The sequence below is a fragment of the Oreochromis aureus genome, linkage group 3 (genome assembly GCF_013358895.1).
Source record: "Oreochromis aureus strain Israel breed Guangdong linkage group 3, ZZ_aureus, whole genome shotgun sequence".
In the NCBI taxonomy this organism is placed as follows: domain Eukaryota; kingdom Metazoa; phylum Chordata; class Actinopteri; order Cichliformes; family Cichlidae; genus Oreochromis; species Oreochromis aureus.
This window is the reverse complement of record NC_052944.1, coordinates 75,393,511-75,411,374: the sequence shown is the minus strand read 5'-3', so window position 1 is coordinate 75,411,374 and position 17,864 is coordinate 75,393,511.

Here is a 17,864-nt window from a genome sequence, read left to right as displayed (position 1 = left end):
CTTTAACAAATCAGTTTGTTATTAATGCCTGTCAGCCTGTGGATGCTAAAAGTTGCTAGATTTGGCATCTCCTGTTAAAGGACATGGCTGTACTTCTTTGAGAGAACAGCTGGTTTATGTATGTAAAATTTCTCTGAATGTGAAGGTGATGTTCTGAATGTTTTAATGGTTGTAATGTAAATATTGCAAATCATTCACCACAAAAAGTGAAATCACTTTAAAGCACTGGCAGCTGTTAAAGGAAATAAATAATTGCTGTGATTCTACATTTGTGCTTTATTGATGGTAAACGGTATAGAGAATGGTACAGAATTAAACATTTTAGGATGACTGAAGTGTCCGTAAATGGTATGGATTGAGTACTTAAATAATACGGAATATTCCATTTTAGGTTTGATGGAACTGTCCGTAAATGGTAAAGAAAAAGTCAGGTAAATCTACGGAAATATCTGTTATAGGGTTTACGGAATTGTCTGTGCAATAACGCCGAAATTTATGGAAAATACGGAATTTTCCATTTTAGGTTTGACGGAAATGTCCGTCAATGGTACAGAAAAACTCGGGTAAATCTACAGAAATATCCGTTTTAAGGTTTACGGAAGTGCTCGTACAATAACGGAAAAAGTGCTGGTAATTAATTACCAGCACTTTTTCCGTTTTATAACGGAATTTTTTTTAACAGTGTACACCAGCCTCTCCCTCTTTTCTTCTTCATGTGTCAATCTCTATTGGATCCGTCTGTGTTTTGGTTCTACTGGTGTTACTGGTTCTACTGGTGAGAAGAGATGCTGACTGGAAACCTGAAGGTGAGTTGTTTGTCAGTCTGTATTACCTGCACTGCATTGAGATGATAGCCAGTTGTTTTGAATTAAAATAGCTCATTTGAATAGTTTGATTCAAATGTGGTTCGTCTGTATTTCATCTGGCCCAGAAAACATGTGTCAGAGCTGTAACTGCTCAGATGTGTTTGATTTTGGGTTTGATGGACACACAAGTTGTCAAGAAATTGTAATGTTAAAGGTATGAAGAGAAAAAAATATCGTCATGTGTTTTTCTTTTATTCTGTCAGACTGGGTCTTAATGTGATGATTTGTCTTCATTAAATATATTTTTATTAACTCCTGCGTGTAAAACCACAGCAGCAACTTCCTGTTGCTGAAAGTTAAATACAAAGTGAAGCAGGTGAGAGTTTGTGGGCTTGAGTTTCGTGTCACTTGAGAATTTGTGACATGATGAACACTGTGGAAACACAATATCTATCTGTCACCATCACTACAGCAGTTTCTGGACACTTGCAACACAGAAAAAAATTAAACATACGTTAACTGAAGCACTGTGTCTGGGATCTTACGTGGTTTCCAGTCTCAGCTGAAGAGTTTTGTTGGTTCTGGTTAGACTTCTCACTGCAGTGTGTGCTACTTTGGCTAATTACAGTTTTCATGTTGTGACAACATGTTTGCTTTGTGAAGTGTGTCTAATTGTATTGAAAGAAGATGGCAGCTTTGTGGACACCAGCTTCCTTTTTCACACAAAAAAGGCGGTGGTTCCTTTTATTCAGAGGTGTTAAAACGAGAGAAAAAAAAAAAAAAAACCTGCTGCTCTCTGTAAAAACGGTGTGACTTTTTAGACATTACAAATAATAAAGAAAATGTGCAGATTTCATACCTGCTGTAATTTAAATGTGTTTTATTTTGCAGAGATTTCTACAGCTGTGGTTTACTCAGCAGTGAGAGCTGAAGACGTCAGTATTGGAGACAAAACCATCAGAAAGAGGAGTCCAAGGTACAACTGCTCTTTAACAGAGACGACCCAACTGCACAACCTGTTTCCACACATCATGCTAAGCTAAGCTAAGCTAACCACATCACTGCTCAGTCTTCGAGCTCAGACTTGTGAGCTCTCTGTGACAAATGATTTCCTGTTAAGTTGTCTAGTTCATTTAAAGAAACATGAGCAGCAAGATGTGAGCTTCGTTAAATTCACCCCCTTGTTGGTCTTGAAACAATGCTGAACAACAACTATGATATTACATTTTTATTAAGTTTTAATACATTTTTATACAACAAATATCATCACAGTAATAATAATAATAATAATAATAATAATAATAATAACATATAATCTCTGTGAGCCAAAAGCTCAGAAAGCAGAGTGCTCCAAACACTATCACAGTCTATTTGTATTTGTTGTTGTGTGTGAATGATGTCACAGAGGCAGGGTATCAATATGTCCAGCTCAACCATTAAAGCCCCACCCACATGCTGTTTAATCAACCAATCAGAAGAGAGTTTTGATTAAAGGGACAGGAGTGAACACAGTTTGCATCAGACAGAGGCTGCACTAAGGCCCCATGTAAAGAAGGATTATACTGAAGTGTGAATCATGCAAAGCTACTGTAGTAGAAAAGAAAAACATGCAGCTGGAAATTGGCAGAAAAGGTCCACTTCAAATGTAGAAATACAGCATCTGTTATGTAATATAAGATTAAAAGATGATCAAGATCAAGATGTGATTGAAGTGCAAACTTTCAACTTTAGTATCGCATTCAGTGTTTAGGAATCAGTACAAGTGAGGTAGGCCATCAACAGTCTGAAGATAACCTGCACAAGAGCTAAAGCCTCAATAAATGATATAAATGACTTTCTTGGCCTTTTCTGGGGGAAATGTAGTAACGGAGTAGAGAAGGTCGTGCAACAAGGTCTCTGACTTGGTAAAAATAAGGTGAATTGCTGTGAATATCTTATATCAGAAGGTCAACCCCAACCAACATCTGAATTAGACTACAGTGTTATTTATATGGAAGCTCTTTGATTTGTATCTGAGCTGGTTCCCAGTAAAGTCTGAACTGGGACTGTGTGTGATGCAGAGAGGTGGATATTGGAGGTCTTGATTGAACTACAAAGCTTGTATTCATGTTTCCTGTTGTTTGAACTGTGTGTGTTTGTGTTCAGACTTTAAACCAGAGCCAGACGTCGTCTACTCTTCACTGAAGTAGTCCACCAGTCCAACCACTGACGTCCATCTGCTGGTCTCTAACTGGTACCCCCGGCACCTCAGACCAGAGGACATCCACATTGATTTTCACATGTCTTAAGTCTTTTTTCTCACTGAGAAAACCCATAGACCCATAGACTCAAAAATCGCATCAAATCAAATCAAATCACCTTTATTGTCACGTCACATGTGCAGGTACACTGGTACAGTACATGCGAGTGAAATTCTTGTGTGCGAGCTTCACAAGCAACAGAGTTGTGCAAAATACAATAACGTGCAACAAGCAAAATATAAAAATGGTTAATCTAAAAAGTAATAAATATATGTACCATATATAAAGGTATATACATTACTGAATGTGTGTACTAAATATGTTTTTCTACGTGTGTGTGTGTGTGTGTGTGTGTGTGAGTGTGTATATACATGTTTTACAAATGAAATAGAGTAAACAATAAAATAAGATATATAAAATATAAAATATACAGAGGTTGGTATGTGCAAAACAGTGGCATTAATGTACAGTTTGGAGTGCATAATGTTGAAGTTCCAGTAGTGAGGGTGAGGTGTCTATGACGTGTTCGGCAGTCTGATGGCCTGGTGGAAATAGCTGTCTCTCAGTCTGCTGGTTCGGGCCCGGATGCTGCAGAACCTCCTTCCTGATGGAAGTAGTCTGAACAGTTCGTGGCTGGGGTGACTGGAGTCCTTGATGATCCTCCCCGCTTTCCTCAGGCACCGCTTCCTGTAGATGTCTTGGAGGGAGGGAAGCTCACCTCCAATTATCCGTTCAGCACACCGCACTACTCTCTGGAGAGCTTTGCAGTTGTAAGCGGTGCTGTTGCCATACCAGGTGGTGATGCATCCAGTGAGGATGCTCTCAATGGCACAGCGATAGAAGGTCCTGAGGATCCGGGGGCTCATGCCGAATCTATGCGGGGGCTCATGCCGAATCTGGATTTTTAAAGTGTCCTTTAATAAGGAATCTGTCATGATCCTGGGTCCGTGTGACCCAGCGTCTTGTGTTTTTCTATTTAGTGTGATTTTGGTTCTGTTCTTCTTCTGTTTAGTGTTTACTCTGTTCGGCCCGTGTGTGTCCTTGTATGTGTAGTTCCTGTTTTATTGTGACGGTCTGTGTCTTATGTCAGTGTGTCCTGTTTACGTTCCCCACCTCGTCAGCTGTTATGTCTCCCAGGTGTGTTCCTCCTGTTTCCCATCCCCTGATTACTGGTGTGTATTTATTGTGTGTTCACTCGTCCTCGTTGCTGGTTCGTCTGTGTTGTTTTCCTTCGGTCTCCCTGTGTCTCTCCATGTGTGTTTCCTCGGACCTCCCTGCATCTTCGTTTCTGGTTTGTTTTGTTAGTTTTCCCAGTTTAGGTTTACCTGTTAGTGTCACCCGCCATTTCTGTTTATTTGTATCGCTGTTAATAAATTCTCACCTGCACTTGAGCTGCCGCTGCCTGGTCCTATTTAATTCCCACACGGCTTGCATCCGCAAACCGTGACAGCACTGGCCAGCCAACATGGACCCAGCAGCTTGCGACCCTTCGGAGGAGCTAAGGGATGACATCATTTTCTCCGTTGAGAATCTTCTCAGCCTGTGGTTGGAACATCCCCGGAGGAGCTTCGCTTTGGAAACACGCCTACAGCAGCTCTTCTCTGGTCTTCCGTGGCTGTTTGGCTCGCTCTCTCCGACCATTCAGGCCTTCCTTCAGCGCACACCTCACCTGCTCTCTGCCACTCCTGCCTCGCTGCCCGACTCGCCGGATGTGATCTTGCCTGGCCCGTCCGGAGCCGTCGGCGGGGAGAAATGTCGATCGCGCCACCCCACAGCCGGACATCCGGACTTTTAATTCGCCGGCTGTGGTGAGTGAGGACTCTTTTCGGACTGTGTGACTGTTCATTCTGGGGCTGTCTTCTGTGCGGCAGATGATTATGAGAACAGCTCATCGCCTGCACAGCAGCCGCTCAGCTCAGTTTTCTGGTGTCACTCCACCGCTGCTTTCAGAAGTCAGGCCCTGCAGGAGGAGCAAGCAGCGGCGAAGGAAGGATTATGTGGTGGAGGACACTGGGCTTACTCCGCTGCAATCCTTTGCTTTGTTTTTGGGACTTCCACGTTCGGAGCTACACAAACTTCCCACCTCCTCGTCCCAGCCTCGCTCCGCCACTCCTCCCCAGCCTCCAGTAGCTGCCCAGCCTCCAGTAGCTCAGTTAGCTGCCCCGCAGCCGCTCTCAGCTCAGTTAGCTGCCCCGCAGCAGTCTCCAGTGCTCCCAGCTTCACCCTCAGTGCAGTCTCCAGTGCTCCCAGCTTCACCCTCAGTGCAGTCTCCAGTGCTCCCAGCTTCACCCTCAGTGCAGTCTCCAGTGCTCCCAGCTTCACCCTCAGTGCAGTCTCCAGTGCTCCCAGCTTCACCCGCAGCTCAGGCCCCAGGTTCACCCGCAGCTCAGGCCCCGGTGCCTCTTTCAGCTCAGGCTCCGGTGTCCCCCGTAGCTCCGTCGCTCATTCCGTCACCAGTCTCACACACTCACTTTATGCAGGGAGAAAGTCCAAGTTCCACCCAGGGAGATTCTTGCGCTTTAGCTGCTTCAGGCGAGTAATGCACTCCAGGGCCTCCCAGAAGCTAGGTTTCACCCCAGCTGTTTCTGGACCCCTGAAGATTAAGCAGCCCTCAGAGAACTCCTCCGTGTCAGTGTTGCCTGGGCAAAGCCAGTGCTCAGTGCATTGCCAGCTGCCTCTATGTCGGCTAGTGGACTCTTTGCTTCGTGTCTTCGCTGGAGGGTCCGAAGGACCGCTCCGGCCTTTGCCTCGTGTCTCCGCTGGAGGGTCCAAGGGGCCCGTCCGGCCTTTGTTTCCTGTCGTCGCTGGAGGGTCCAAGGGGCCCGTCCGGCCTTGTTTCCTGTCGTCGCTGGAGGATCCAAGGATCCGTCCAGACTGCAGCGCTTCCGTCTCCGGCTTCCACGCCGCCGCCTGCAGCGCCTCCGTCTCCGGCTTCCACGCCGTCACCTGCAGCCTCTTGGTCCACGCCAGCTGCAGCCTCATCAGCTACGCCAGCCTCCGGGTCTTCACCCTCGCCTGCAGCCGCCTCCGGGTCTTCACCCTCGCCTGCAGCCGCCTCCGGGTCTTCACCCTCGCCTGCAGCCGCCTCCGGGTCTTCACCCTCGCCTGGTCCAGCCTCCGGGTCTTCACCCTAGTTTGGTTATCAAGCTGCTCCCATAGACTGTAAGGGGTCAACAGAAAGAAACAAATACCCCCAAAGCACAAACATGGCTGAACAATTGGCTGAGGTGAAGCCTAACAGACGGTTGGCAGTTACAGCAGCCTGTGTCCATCCACCTCTCAGTCAAAGAGGCCACGCCCCTGATAATGCAAACTTTCAGCCTCATTAACATTTGAACAGGTGAGTTATAAAGGCATTCACCTCATGCACACTTCGTATGAAGGGGACTGTTAGCTATAGAGACCAAATATATTTTTAATAGCAGGTTGTATAAATTTTTATTTCTGCTGTAAAGTTGAACATGTTCACATGAGTGTCTGTGGAGAGTGACTGACTTTATAAAGCTCAAGTGGACATTAGAGGAACTGCAACGTTTGGTGCTCTTGGTTTGTTCAGTGTTGTAGTGGGAGGAGTCAGAGACACTGAGTTGGACGGAATTGAGATTTAATGTTAAATTAGGTTAACATTAAATTAGATTAAGATTAATTATGTCATAGAAGCAAAAGTAGCTGAATTTAAGAAACAGGAAGCCTGTGATGATGTGTAAAATAAACCCAGTTTGGATTATGAGTAAATGATTTTACATTTAACAGCATGATGGTATCAGTCAAATATATATTAGTCTGTCTGTAGGTTTTCACACCATCCTAAGTTCTGTGTGTTTGTCGTCTGTGGTTAACACGAACGAGTCTGCGACTGTTTCTGAGAAAGAAAAGAAGCTTCATCTACGTGTGTTTGAACACAGAGGTGTTAATTTTAAATAGAGGAAGAAACACGTGAGTTATTTGTAAGAGCATTTCTGTAAACTCAGACAGATCAGAGACTGTTATCATATTAAATATCAAAATATATTTAATTATTGTTGTAAATGAAGCACATTTCCTGCTGTATTATTCAGTTTTCGTTTTAACATTTAGTCTTTCTTATTTATGACACCAGCATCTTACATTCCTTTTGTCTCACTATCTAAATTCTGAGCCCACCTCTGATGAAGTTCATATTTTAATAGTGACGGCCTGTTAGTCTGATTGGCTAACATGTGAGCTGACTTTAATATTCTGTTAGTGCAAATAACCAACATTCAGCTGCTGTGAGTAACTGAATGATCTACATTCAGTTCCTCCTTTTTCAGGTCTGTTTATCTCACATTTGACTTCATGTTGAACTATTTTAAACTTTCAGAATAAACTGAACAGTAACTAAAAACACTCTTGAGTGTTTTTATATAAAGATTTGTGAGTGGCAGCAGTTTCAGGTCTGTTATCAGCTGTTCTGTCTGCAGTGACGTCCTCTGTGTGTGTTTTACTGTGCAGACACTGATCCAGCTGCAGTTTATTCAGCAGTGAGAACTGAAGACGTCACTTATGGAAAAATCATCAAAGACAAGAACAAACGATCAGAGACGAGAGGTAAAGCTGCTCTTATTCACCTCTACATAAAAACATCCTGATGATGTTCACGTGGTTTTTATCCTTCTGAGTGTTCTTCAGAGGTTGCACAACTTCAGCTCACACATAAGTTATTAAAAGGATGAGTTAGTTGTTAATATGAGTTATATAAAGAAGAAGAAGGCTGAACAAAACAAAGTGTTGTCAGCCTCCTGAACTGTCCAATAACACAATTACCTTTTACTTCTTTTAACTTCTGCAAACTGAGTTCAGTTAAACGACAGCAGAAGCTTCCTGTTGTTGGCTGCAGTCAGACTGAATCTGAGGACACTGACGAGAACATGTCGGCTTTCTTCCTTGTGGTTAGTGTGTCAGTCTGCACTGAAAGAAGATGGTGTCACAGCTGGAGGCCAAACCAGGAGACGGACTCACAGACACAGATGGAGGCACTGATAAAAGTGATAACAAAATATACAACTTGAGACTCAAACCATGCAAACGTGAACTATGAAATAAACAGGAAATACTATGAAGCAGTTTTTACTTCAACACTGTGACTTGGGGCAAAGGGGTAGTCAGACCTAGGGGTTGGACCTGGAGGCTCAGAGTTACAGTAATGAGACAAGACGAGGTTCAAAAGGGGTTTGGATGCAGTTCAGGTGAGTGAAAACGAGGTCGTGAAATGTCTTACTTGTTGCAGGTGTATTGATGGCATGGAGAGGGTAAGTGATCCAGGTGAGCAGACATAAATCTAGATGGAGGAGATCGAGGAAGGTGAGTGAAGTGAGCATAAGGAGTGACCAAGAAGCTGCCAAGAAGACCAGCATCCTAATGAAGGTGAGTAATGATCAGCGAGGTGACCAGGTGGATTACTGTAAACAGAGAGAGCACAAGATGAGCAAAGTTTCACGAGCGCTGTGGCGGCCCACACTGACAGAGGTTAGAGGAAGATCTGGCAGAGAAGCAAGCGCTGGTCTTACGTACCGACAGCATGACTGCCAACAGGTGTGGACTGCACGCTGGATTGTGGTGACTCCGCCCAGAGGTGGAACCACTGGCTCTTTGGAAAAATACCTGCACTCACCGACCGATGCATCATTATGAATACTGTTTAAACACAGCTGTAACCTGCAGTTAGTGTATACAAATGTGTGAACCAGACATCTTCTTCTTCTTCTTCTGAATACAAAATATTTAAGGATAAAATCCAGATGAGAAGTTTCCACATAACTAAAGCTGCTTCTGTCACACTGAGGATGGACTGAGGAGCTGCACCAACATCAGATTAAATTATTGTGAACTATGAATTCTGCAAAGCTGCTGTGGACAGAGAGGCTGCAGACTCTGCTGGTGGATCCTGTGTTTAAGTCTCACAGCTCGGCCTGATGAGGGGGAGACAAGAGAGACATGAGCTGATGGTCTCTGTGGGTTAAAGGTTTGGGTTTTGTTTATTTCATCCATGTCTCACAGCTAAAGTTTGTGGATTGTGGAAGTGCTGTGATGTGTCACTGAGACTGTTTCCAGTAAAGTCTGACCTGAAACTTTGTGTTTTCACCTTTTCACTCTTACCCACTTAGGCCTTATTACCTACTCGGTCGGCTCAGCACAAAGCTACGTTTTTTGTTTTTTTTGTTTTTTAACAGTTTTTCATTAGGTGGTAGTTCCTGGCACCAGGTACTTCTGTAGTAGCTACTTTGTTGGGGCTCTAAGCGATCTGACAATGTGATATGAGCAGACTATTTTCCACCAACTGGCTCTCAGTGGCATCTCATGAGTCATGAGATGAGTTCTGGCCGTTTGGCAGAGATTTAAAGTTATTTGCACCCTTGTAGGTGGGAAACATTGCGTTCCTGTGAGAAACGTGTAGTGGACTAACCGCCACTGACCAATATTTATTAGGGTGTGATGCAAACTTGTGGACAGGTAAGTAAAACAATACAGTTGGAGGGATACTCCTGCTGTGTTTTACTGTCCAGTGTAAGTCATCTCCTGCTTTCATTTACAGAGTACCGAGCTGCTGCTTTGCCGAGTGGATTTCTGGCTGCGGGCAAAGGACCCGACACATCAGTGTGTTTTAATTTGTTTTAAACTGGTGTAACTCGACGGACTGTGACTGCTGCAGCTGTCGATTTACTTTGCTTCTTGTTTTATTTTTCTGTATCAGTATTTCACTCACACCCTGCAGCTCTTCCTGCCATTGCCTGTGCACCTTTGTTGCAGCATGTGGTCAATTCTGATGGTAAACAAGTCCAGGAGAGTCGTGCTGTGTTGAGGTCATCCGAGTGAATGTGTGTGGGGGTTAATAATGATATTACAGGTAATCACATGTTTTGCCATACCTGCACTGTTTCAGCTGTTGTTTTATTCTGCAGCGGGGCACAGAGACTGATCCAGCTGCAGTCAAATCAACACTGACAACAGTTATGAACGAATAGCCATCAGATAAAAGTGGACCAGAGGGACAACTGCACTTTATTCTCAATGCTGGACGGAACCAACCAGCTGCTGATCTCTAACTGCTTCCAAGTGCACCTCAGACCAGAGGAGGGACACAGTGAGACCAGAAACATCAGAGCTGTGACGTTTAGACCAAAGCAATTCCTGCACATCCACTGAAGAGGTTTAAATCTGAAGATGACACAGAGGGAGAAGCTGGACATGACTCATATAGCTTACTGATAATGTCCTTATCAGCAGGGTGAATTGTTTAAGCGTTTTAGTAAGATTATTGGAACTCAGTGATGAATCTATGGAGACGAACTTTATGTATAGTGAAATAAAACACTGACATTTTAATAGAAAATGCAAATCTGTGTTTTTGATTCTCAGAAAAAAAAACTAACTAAAGAAATATCATTGTGAGGCATTCAAAGTCCAACATCTCCCTCTAGTGGCCATATATAAACCATGTGTGAGGATGGTGTTAATGTAAAATGTGAATCATAGTGTTCCAGTCAGTCATCAGTGTGTCTCTGCACAGCTGTAATTAAAATGTGTTCAGAGGGCCTCAGTGTCTGAATGGTTCCAGTTCAGCTCCATAACAGCAGCGTCCCTGGTTTGATTCCTGTGTTTCAGCTCATATCTGCCTCTCTCACTGAGGGGGACGGACACACACACACACACACACACACACACACACACACACACAGTTTGAACCAATAGAAAGCTGGTGCTCAGAGGAAGAGGGCGGGCTTTACTTGGTGTCAGTGAGAGAAATGAAAAAAAGCTCAAATGAGTAAGAAGGACGATGAAGGAAACATCTGTGCTGTGTCTGCTCTGTAAGTAGAATCTCTGTGTTTGTTTGAATTCTTGTACTTTGACTGTCTGCTCTCCTGATAACTGATGATGGAGGAGAAGACATGAAAAACAAATCAGGCTGAATTCAAGTTCAAAACACCACGAGGACCAACTGCAGGTCTGAAGTTACTGCTGAAATAAAATGTTGGTGTTTCAATGAACAGAGCAGAGGAAAGGCCATAGTTCAGTACTAGTCTTTGTATGTATTCAATGTAATTATAATGTAACTTAAATATGAATAAAAACAGACAGGAATATTATTCCAGAATAAATAAACTTAAAAAAATAAACTTTAACTTTAAATATTTTGCTCTTCATAAAAATATATCCTGTCAAAATTATGCAAGTTAGAAATATGAACATGCTGCCAAAACCATAAAAAATAAATGAAAGCAAACACAAGGTTGGAGCCGCATGTAGACGGAGCATTGCTTCAGGAGTGGAACTAATAAACTGTGCGGGCCATTCGGTGTCGTACTTTCCTTGAGTGTATCATTACACTGCAGCTCCATCTGAATCTGCACAGGTGCAGTTCAGCAAAGTCCGCTGACTTGGTTCAACATTACTTGGCAACAGGGAAAGTGAGGCAGGCTGTACTGGTGCATTTGTGACAGCTTCACTTGAAATGCCTTCACCGCATCATACATGTCATGGTAAATGGTAAATGGCCTGTATTTATATAGCGCTTTAATCATCCCTAAGGACCCCAAAGCGCTTTACATATCCAGTCATCCACCCATTCACACACACATTCATGCCATGTCCATGAACTGACAGATTTCCTTGCTGAGCTCAAAAACTCGATTGAGAACTTTTATCCCAACTCAGCCAACGGACCTCTGTATGATAAGGAATGTCGGCAAACTCTGAATCTATTTCCCACATAAAAGACTGAAACTGACGGTGATTTAAACTTTTAGCTCAGATAAAATTCACGGTTTGCGTTACGGTGATCATTACATGCTCCATTTTTAGGACTTTACCACACAGCCTTTCCTGGTGTATGATGCAGTGATATGCTAATAACTCACCGGTACTTTTCTCCTCCTGCATCTTTACTTGCATCCTGCAAAGACTTTAACTGACTGTTACGAACTTGTATTTTCATGTGTTTGTTCTGGGCGGGTAATATCTGTTTATGTTAATTCAGCTGTGCCAGGGCTCTGCTCCGATTGGTGCGTGGATCCACCGCCCTGACGTGACTGGTTCCAGCTGGAGGACCCGCCCATTAAAAGGAGGCTGGAGTGCTACGGCTGGAGAGGTCCTCGCGTTTTCTCCCCATTACCCAGCAGTGTGACTGTGGCAGCCGCTGGCTGCAGTGCGGCTTGAAAGTGTTGGAAGTGGAGTGGGTAGGGGTGAGCAGCCGTTTCTTTTGATCACCCGTTTTTCTCCTGTTTTGAATTAGTTAGGGAGGTCAGACTCTGTCTTTATTTTTGACTTTATTTTGGTAAGGTCAGGGGTGCGGGATTTGTGTAGATTTGTTTTGTTTATTATTTTGGCCTTGGCTCACCCTGAAGTGCTGACACTCCCGTTCTGTTGTTCCTCTTCTTTCTTCCACTTTGTAAATAAATCACAATATAACGAACGGATTTGTTTCCTGTGGCTGCTTGGGTCTTGGGGGGGAAGCGAGTGCCTCGTTCATGTTATTGCCTGGCCCTAGACGGGTCGTAACACTGATCAAACACACACATCCACACATGTGCAATAACACTAATGTGCAATAATCTTTTCTGGCATCGTTGTATTTTTACTCAGTTGTATAAAGCATTTGTATTCTATTTTTATCTTATTGTATATTTTATTCTATTTTATTCTACTGTATATAGTATTTTATTCTATTCTGTACAGTTGTGTACTGTATTTATTCTTATTTTATTCTAATTTTTGCTTCATAACTTTTGCACTGTCCACTTCCTGCTGTGACAAAACAAATTTCCCACGTGTGGGACTAATAAAGGTTATCTTATCTTATCTTATCTTTTCTTATCTGACTAATTCGCTTTTTTCACTGCACAACACCGGTGCTCCATCTGTTGTAAGTCCAACAAGTTTGTCCCAGGGCAGTCTCATGTCGGTTACACTTTGACATATGTTTCTGCTCAGGCTCACATTTGCCAAAATCTGCGTTTTGTCTGGACACAAGACGTCGCACACCTTCATCATGCAGCTCTTCAGAGTGGTACCGGGCTGATTTGTCTCCTCTGCTACAATAAAACTTGCTTTGACAACAGCTTCACTTTGTGATTTTTCTCTGGTGACAAACGTCTGCTGAAATGTCAGATTCTTCTTTAGCTCTTTTACTTTCTGTAGTTTCTGCATTTAGGTTTTCAGCTTATCCAGGTATTTTGTCTCGTAGTGCCGTCTCAAATTAAATTTCTTAATTACAGCCACATTAGCTCCACTGATAAGACACACGGGTTTACCAGCAATGTCTGTAAACATATATTCAGTCTCCACCGGCGTTGAAAGGCTCTGCTTTCAGAATCAACTTTCCTCTCCACCATTGTGAGCGGCTAGCTTCACGCGATCGCGATGTTTTGTTTTGATAACCATCACGTCCAATGGATAAAACAGCACAAAAACACCCATAACTATGACCCTCATTCGGAAATAGACACCTGCACCGCGAGGGAAAAAGGCGCAAGAAAATGTTTTTCTGTTTGAGAATTTTAATATTATTTCAAATAAATTTTTATAATGACTAATGTCTCAGTTCTACTGCACAGCAAATGTTGGCACACGACTTGACACATGTAGAATTTATTTCATATTATACTAATGACAAAATATACTAATACAGTGGGATGCAAAAGTTTGGGCAACCTGGTTAATAGCCATTATTTTCCTGTATAAATCGTTGGTTGTTACAATAAAAATGTCAGTTAAATATATCATACAGGAGACACACAGTGATATTTGAGAAGTGAAAAGAAGTTTACTGGATTTACAAAAAATGTGCAATAACTGTTTAAACAAAATCAAGCAGGTGCATAAATTTGGGCACCACAAAAAAAGAAATGGAATAAATATTTCGTGTATATCAATGTGTGTGTCTCCTATGTGATATATGGGGGGCCTTTGTCTGGACGTGCTTCCCATCCAGAGCTCCACAGCACAGAGGGAAGTTCCAGCGCTCCTGGAATCCCTCTGTGATGGACCGCCAGTCTCCAGGTGAAGGCACAGCCATGAAGTCGTCCACTAGACAGTCCCAGATGGCCGTCGCTACCTGGGGGTGATCTGGCACACTGTGGACACACCGACTCTGAAACTGAACGATGGTCCTGAAGGAGTCCCCGGTGGCAAGGGACCTGGACAAAATTGTTCAAAATTAGTATTATGTGTACTGCAGTTACAAAATACATTATTCAAATTCCAAAATACTTTTGTGATGTCAGATTTAAATTACAAAACAAATCTTACATAAAACATTTTGTAATTATAAGGATAATTACATGATATATATTAGATAAATACAAAACAGTCAGTTGTGTTTTGTTTTAACTTTAACATATCATAATTTGATTGGTAGCAACTTTTACCCCTGCAGCGTGCCAATCACTCATAATTCCTAAACATGTGAATCAGGTAGGAATGAAGTAAGACATTAATAGAAATAAAGAGTTGTATGTTGACATGTAGCCCTTTCCTTGCTTAAATCATTGTTAATAATTTTGAAAAATTAACCTGTGATAAGACAGCTTATCAAGATAGAATATGCTAGATAGAACCATATAACTAAAGATGAACCAAACTGTTCACAATTTTATCTAGCTCTCAGTTTTAAGAAAGGCTGCTGACCCCTGTTATAGAGTCTGACAGCTGCGGGATTATATACAAATATTCAACTATACCAGAATTAAACCAGGTCTAAATAAAAAGAAAAAAGGAGTGAGTATCACTACAAAGATTACCAACAGTGGTCCTCATACCACAGTTTGATATCAGCAAACACCGACGGCATTCACTGTTAGCATACCACAGCCATGTTAGCAGTGTATAAACGGATGGTTTAGTATATATTAGCACAGGTATCAATAAAGGACTACCGTATTAAACACTTTTATTAACCTCAGGCAGATGGACAGGCGCTCTGCAGGTGGGATTGAGCGCCTGTTGTTGGTGTCTAGGCGGGCGATTCTGGGACTGACGCGGGACAGCAGGTCCTCAAACTGGGCGAGTGAAAGACGGTGATATCGCTGTCATCCAGGCGCAGCTCCTGGAGCAAGTGGTGAAACTCACCAAACTGCTCACGCCTCTGGAGGACCTGATGGACTCAGGTACGGCGAGGACGTCCTTAACGCCGCTGCTCTGCTCTCCACAGTAAATAGAGAAGGGAGACTCTCTTCAAACGCTAGCTCGACAGCTGCCATCTAGCAAAGATACCGTCTGGCACAACTTCCTCCCACATTCCTGGTTCACGAGCGTCAAAATATATTATATATTATTAGATAATATGTAATTTTGAGGCGCGATGGATTTTTCTTGGACACGCGTCTAGGTGCGAATGTGCACGCGTCAAATTAGGGGCGTTTGGGGCGTTTTCGCTCGCGTCTATCGCGTTCGGTGTGAACACACTGTTAGAGGGGTTGCTGGGTTTGCTGTGTGTTGGTGTTTCAACATGTGTTCTCTTTAATAATGTCTTTCATTTGATGGACACGTTTTACTCCAGTCTCGTGACATTTTATTGGAAGTGACCCTTGACCTCTGGCCAAAACTGACAGTAATGATAGGTTAAATCCACATAAAAGGTTACATGTGATAAAGATGTGATGTTATATGTGTAACCCTATCCACAAACATCCTGGTGGTGATCCTGAGGATGTTCAGAGGTTGCAAACATAATTTTACATCTCAACAATTCTGAGGATCACCCAGAAGGTTGCATAAAAGTTTCTGGGGTAAAGGGCACGAGGAATACTCGATGACCTTCTGCAGAGACCTGACTGGAGCAGCAGAAAGCAATAAACAGAAATAACAACCGAAAAACTAACAGTTCCTCAAAGTAGTACTGAAGGCCAAAGTAAAGACATCACATTTTAGTCCTTGATTTCAGTGCTGCCTTCAACATATTGATCATTACATTTTAATTCAACAGCTTCATGACTTAGTTGGTTTAACATCTTAGGTTCAAAAGTCTGAGACACCAAATGTGGTCATATTTATCTCTGTCTCTGAATCAAAGTGAGGAAGTCAGTCCCACTTTTCGGGTGTTTATTTTGTTTTGTTAAGGGTATCAGACCTGCTTTCTATCACTTAAAAAATAATAAAAAAACCCCCAAACATCTAGCAATATATAATTCTCCAGTTTTGGTGAGAGAAATCCTGGGATTTGATTTAAATGTTACTGAGCATTAATTAGTAGGTATCAGAGTCTGTGTGATGCTCTCATACAGTCTGTGGATGAGCCTTTTTTTGTCTGGCAGTTTTAGAAGCAGAATCATCGTCTGAATGCTTTGCTGTGCCAAACACAGAGAGATGCATTATGGACTCACTGCAGGCTCCTTTTTTTATCTTTTTGTTTTATTTATTTATTTTATTATTATTTAATTCATTATCACAGTGGGTATTCTTCCAGAGCAAAAAGTGGATGAAAGCCAGAGACAGAAGAATGCTAAGATATTAGAAGTGACAGAGAGAATGTGAGTGTCTGTGTTGAGCATTTGTCATGAAAATGTACTTGAAAATGAGGTTGAGGCTGTTCATGGACCCCCCTGAAGACCTAGAGTCACACATCTCAATCACAACTGTTCGTCCATCCCAGCAGGGGGAAGAGGGAGGCCCCAGATGGAGCTCCCCATGCCAAGTGCAGGAGTGCCAGTCACCCACACAAAAACTGCACAAAGACACACAATGTTCCACATCCAGACCACCATCAGAAGTACAGATTTACAGGTACCCCCAGGGCCAGCAGGGGCCCTAGGAGGCAGTCAACCCCTCATCAGATCACAAGCCAACCCTGGCCCCAGACAGGATTTAGGAATCAGAGGTGTAAGAAGACCCTCACACACCCCTTCCCACTTGTCCATGTTAAAAGTGGCCTTATGGTTGCATGTGTTAATAACCAAGCTGTTAGCATCAGCTGATTACTGAGCACCTTCATCCAAATATTCTGTTTGTTTTTGACAGTGTACTGAATGTTTTCCATATTTATATTTATATCTTTCTTTGAGTGTTGTAGAATATATTCAGTTGCATTTGCTGCACTTTTGACTGCAGAGGAATACAATAACTTCAAAACACTTCCTGCTCCACTCTGTTAGTTTTATAGAATAATTGCTGATGACCACAAATAGTTTCTTTTCTTGTGTTCACTCAGTGTCTGCACAGAGAAACAAAGTAAACACTTCATGGTTACTTTTCTTGGCTCTTCTCTGACAGCCTTCTTTATGCCTGTCCTGCTATCTCAGTCGTGTTGACATATTTCCTGTCTCTCCTCTTCCTGTTGCAGGAAAGATAAACACTAAAGAGAGTTATTAGATTTGTTTTTGTTTTTTTTAAATGAATGTTTACCTTTAAAAACTTTTTTTAAATTCACTAAAGTATAAAATAACATGACAAAAACATCTTTAAGTAAAATAAAGATACATTAAACAACTGAACTTATAGGAACTCTTCCTCTCCAGTGTGAACGGTATTCATGTGTTGATTCAGAACCCCAAGATTACCAACACTAAGCAAAAAGAAAGATAACGCAAACAGTCATTAAGTCATTATTTGTGCATTAGGAAGCGTCGAACAAAGATAACGAAAAACAGCAATATGAAGAATATTCTAAAACCATGATGGGAGTGTCAGCTGTGGCGCCTTCATTGTGAAAACACAGCATTTTCCACAGCTTTGACAGCTTTTGTTCCAGCGGGGAAGCCAGCTTTGCAGCTCCTTCCTACACCACACACCCCCGCTCCTTGCTGATCCCAGACACTAAAAGAGGGAGCGTTCATCAGTCCCAATCCCTCTCACTTGTCCCTTCTGG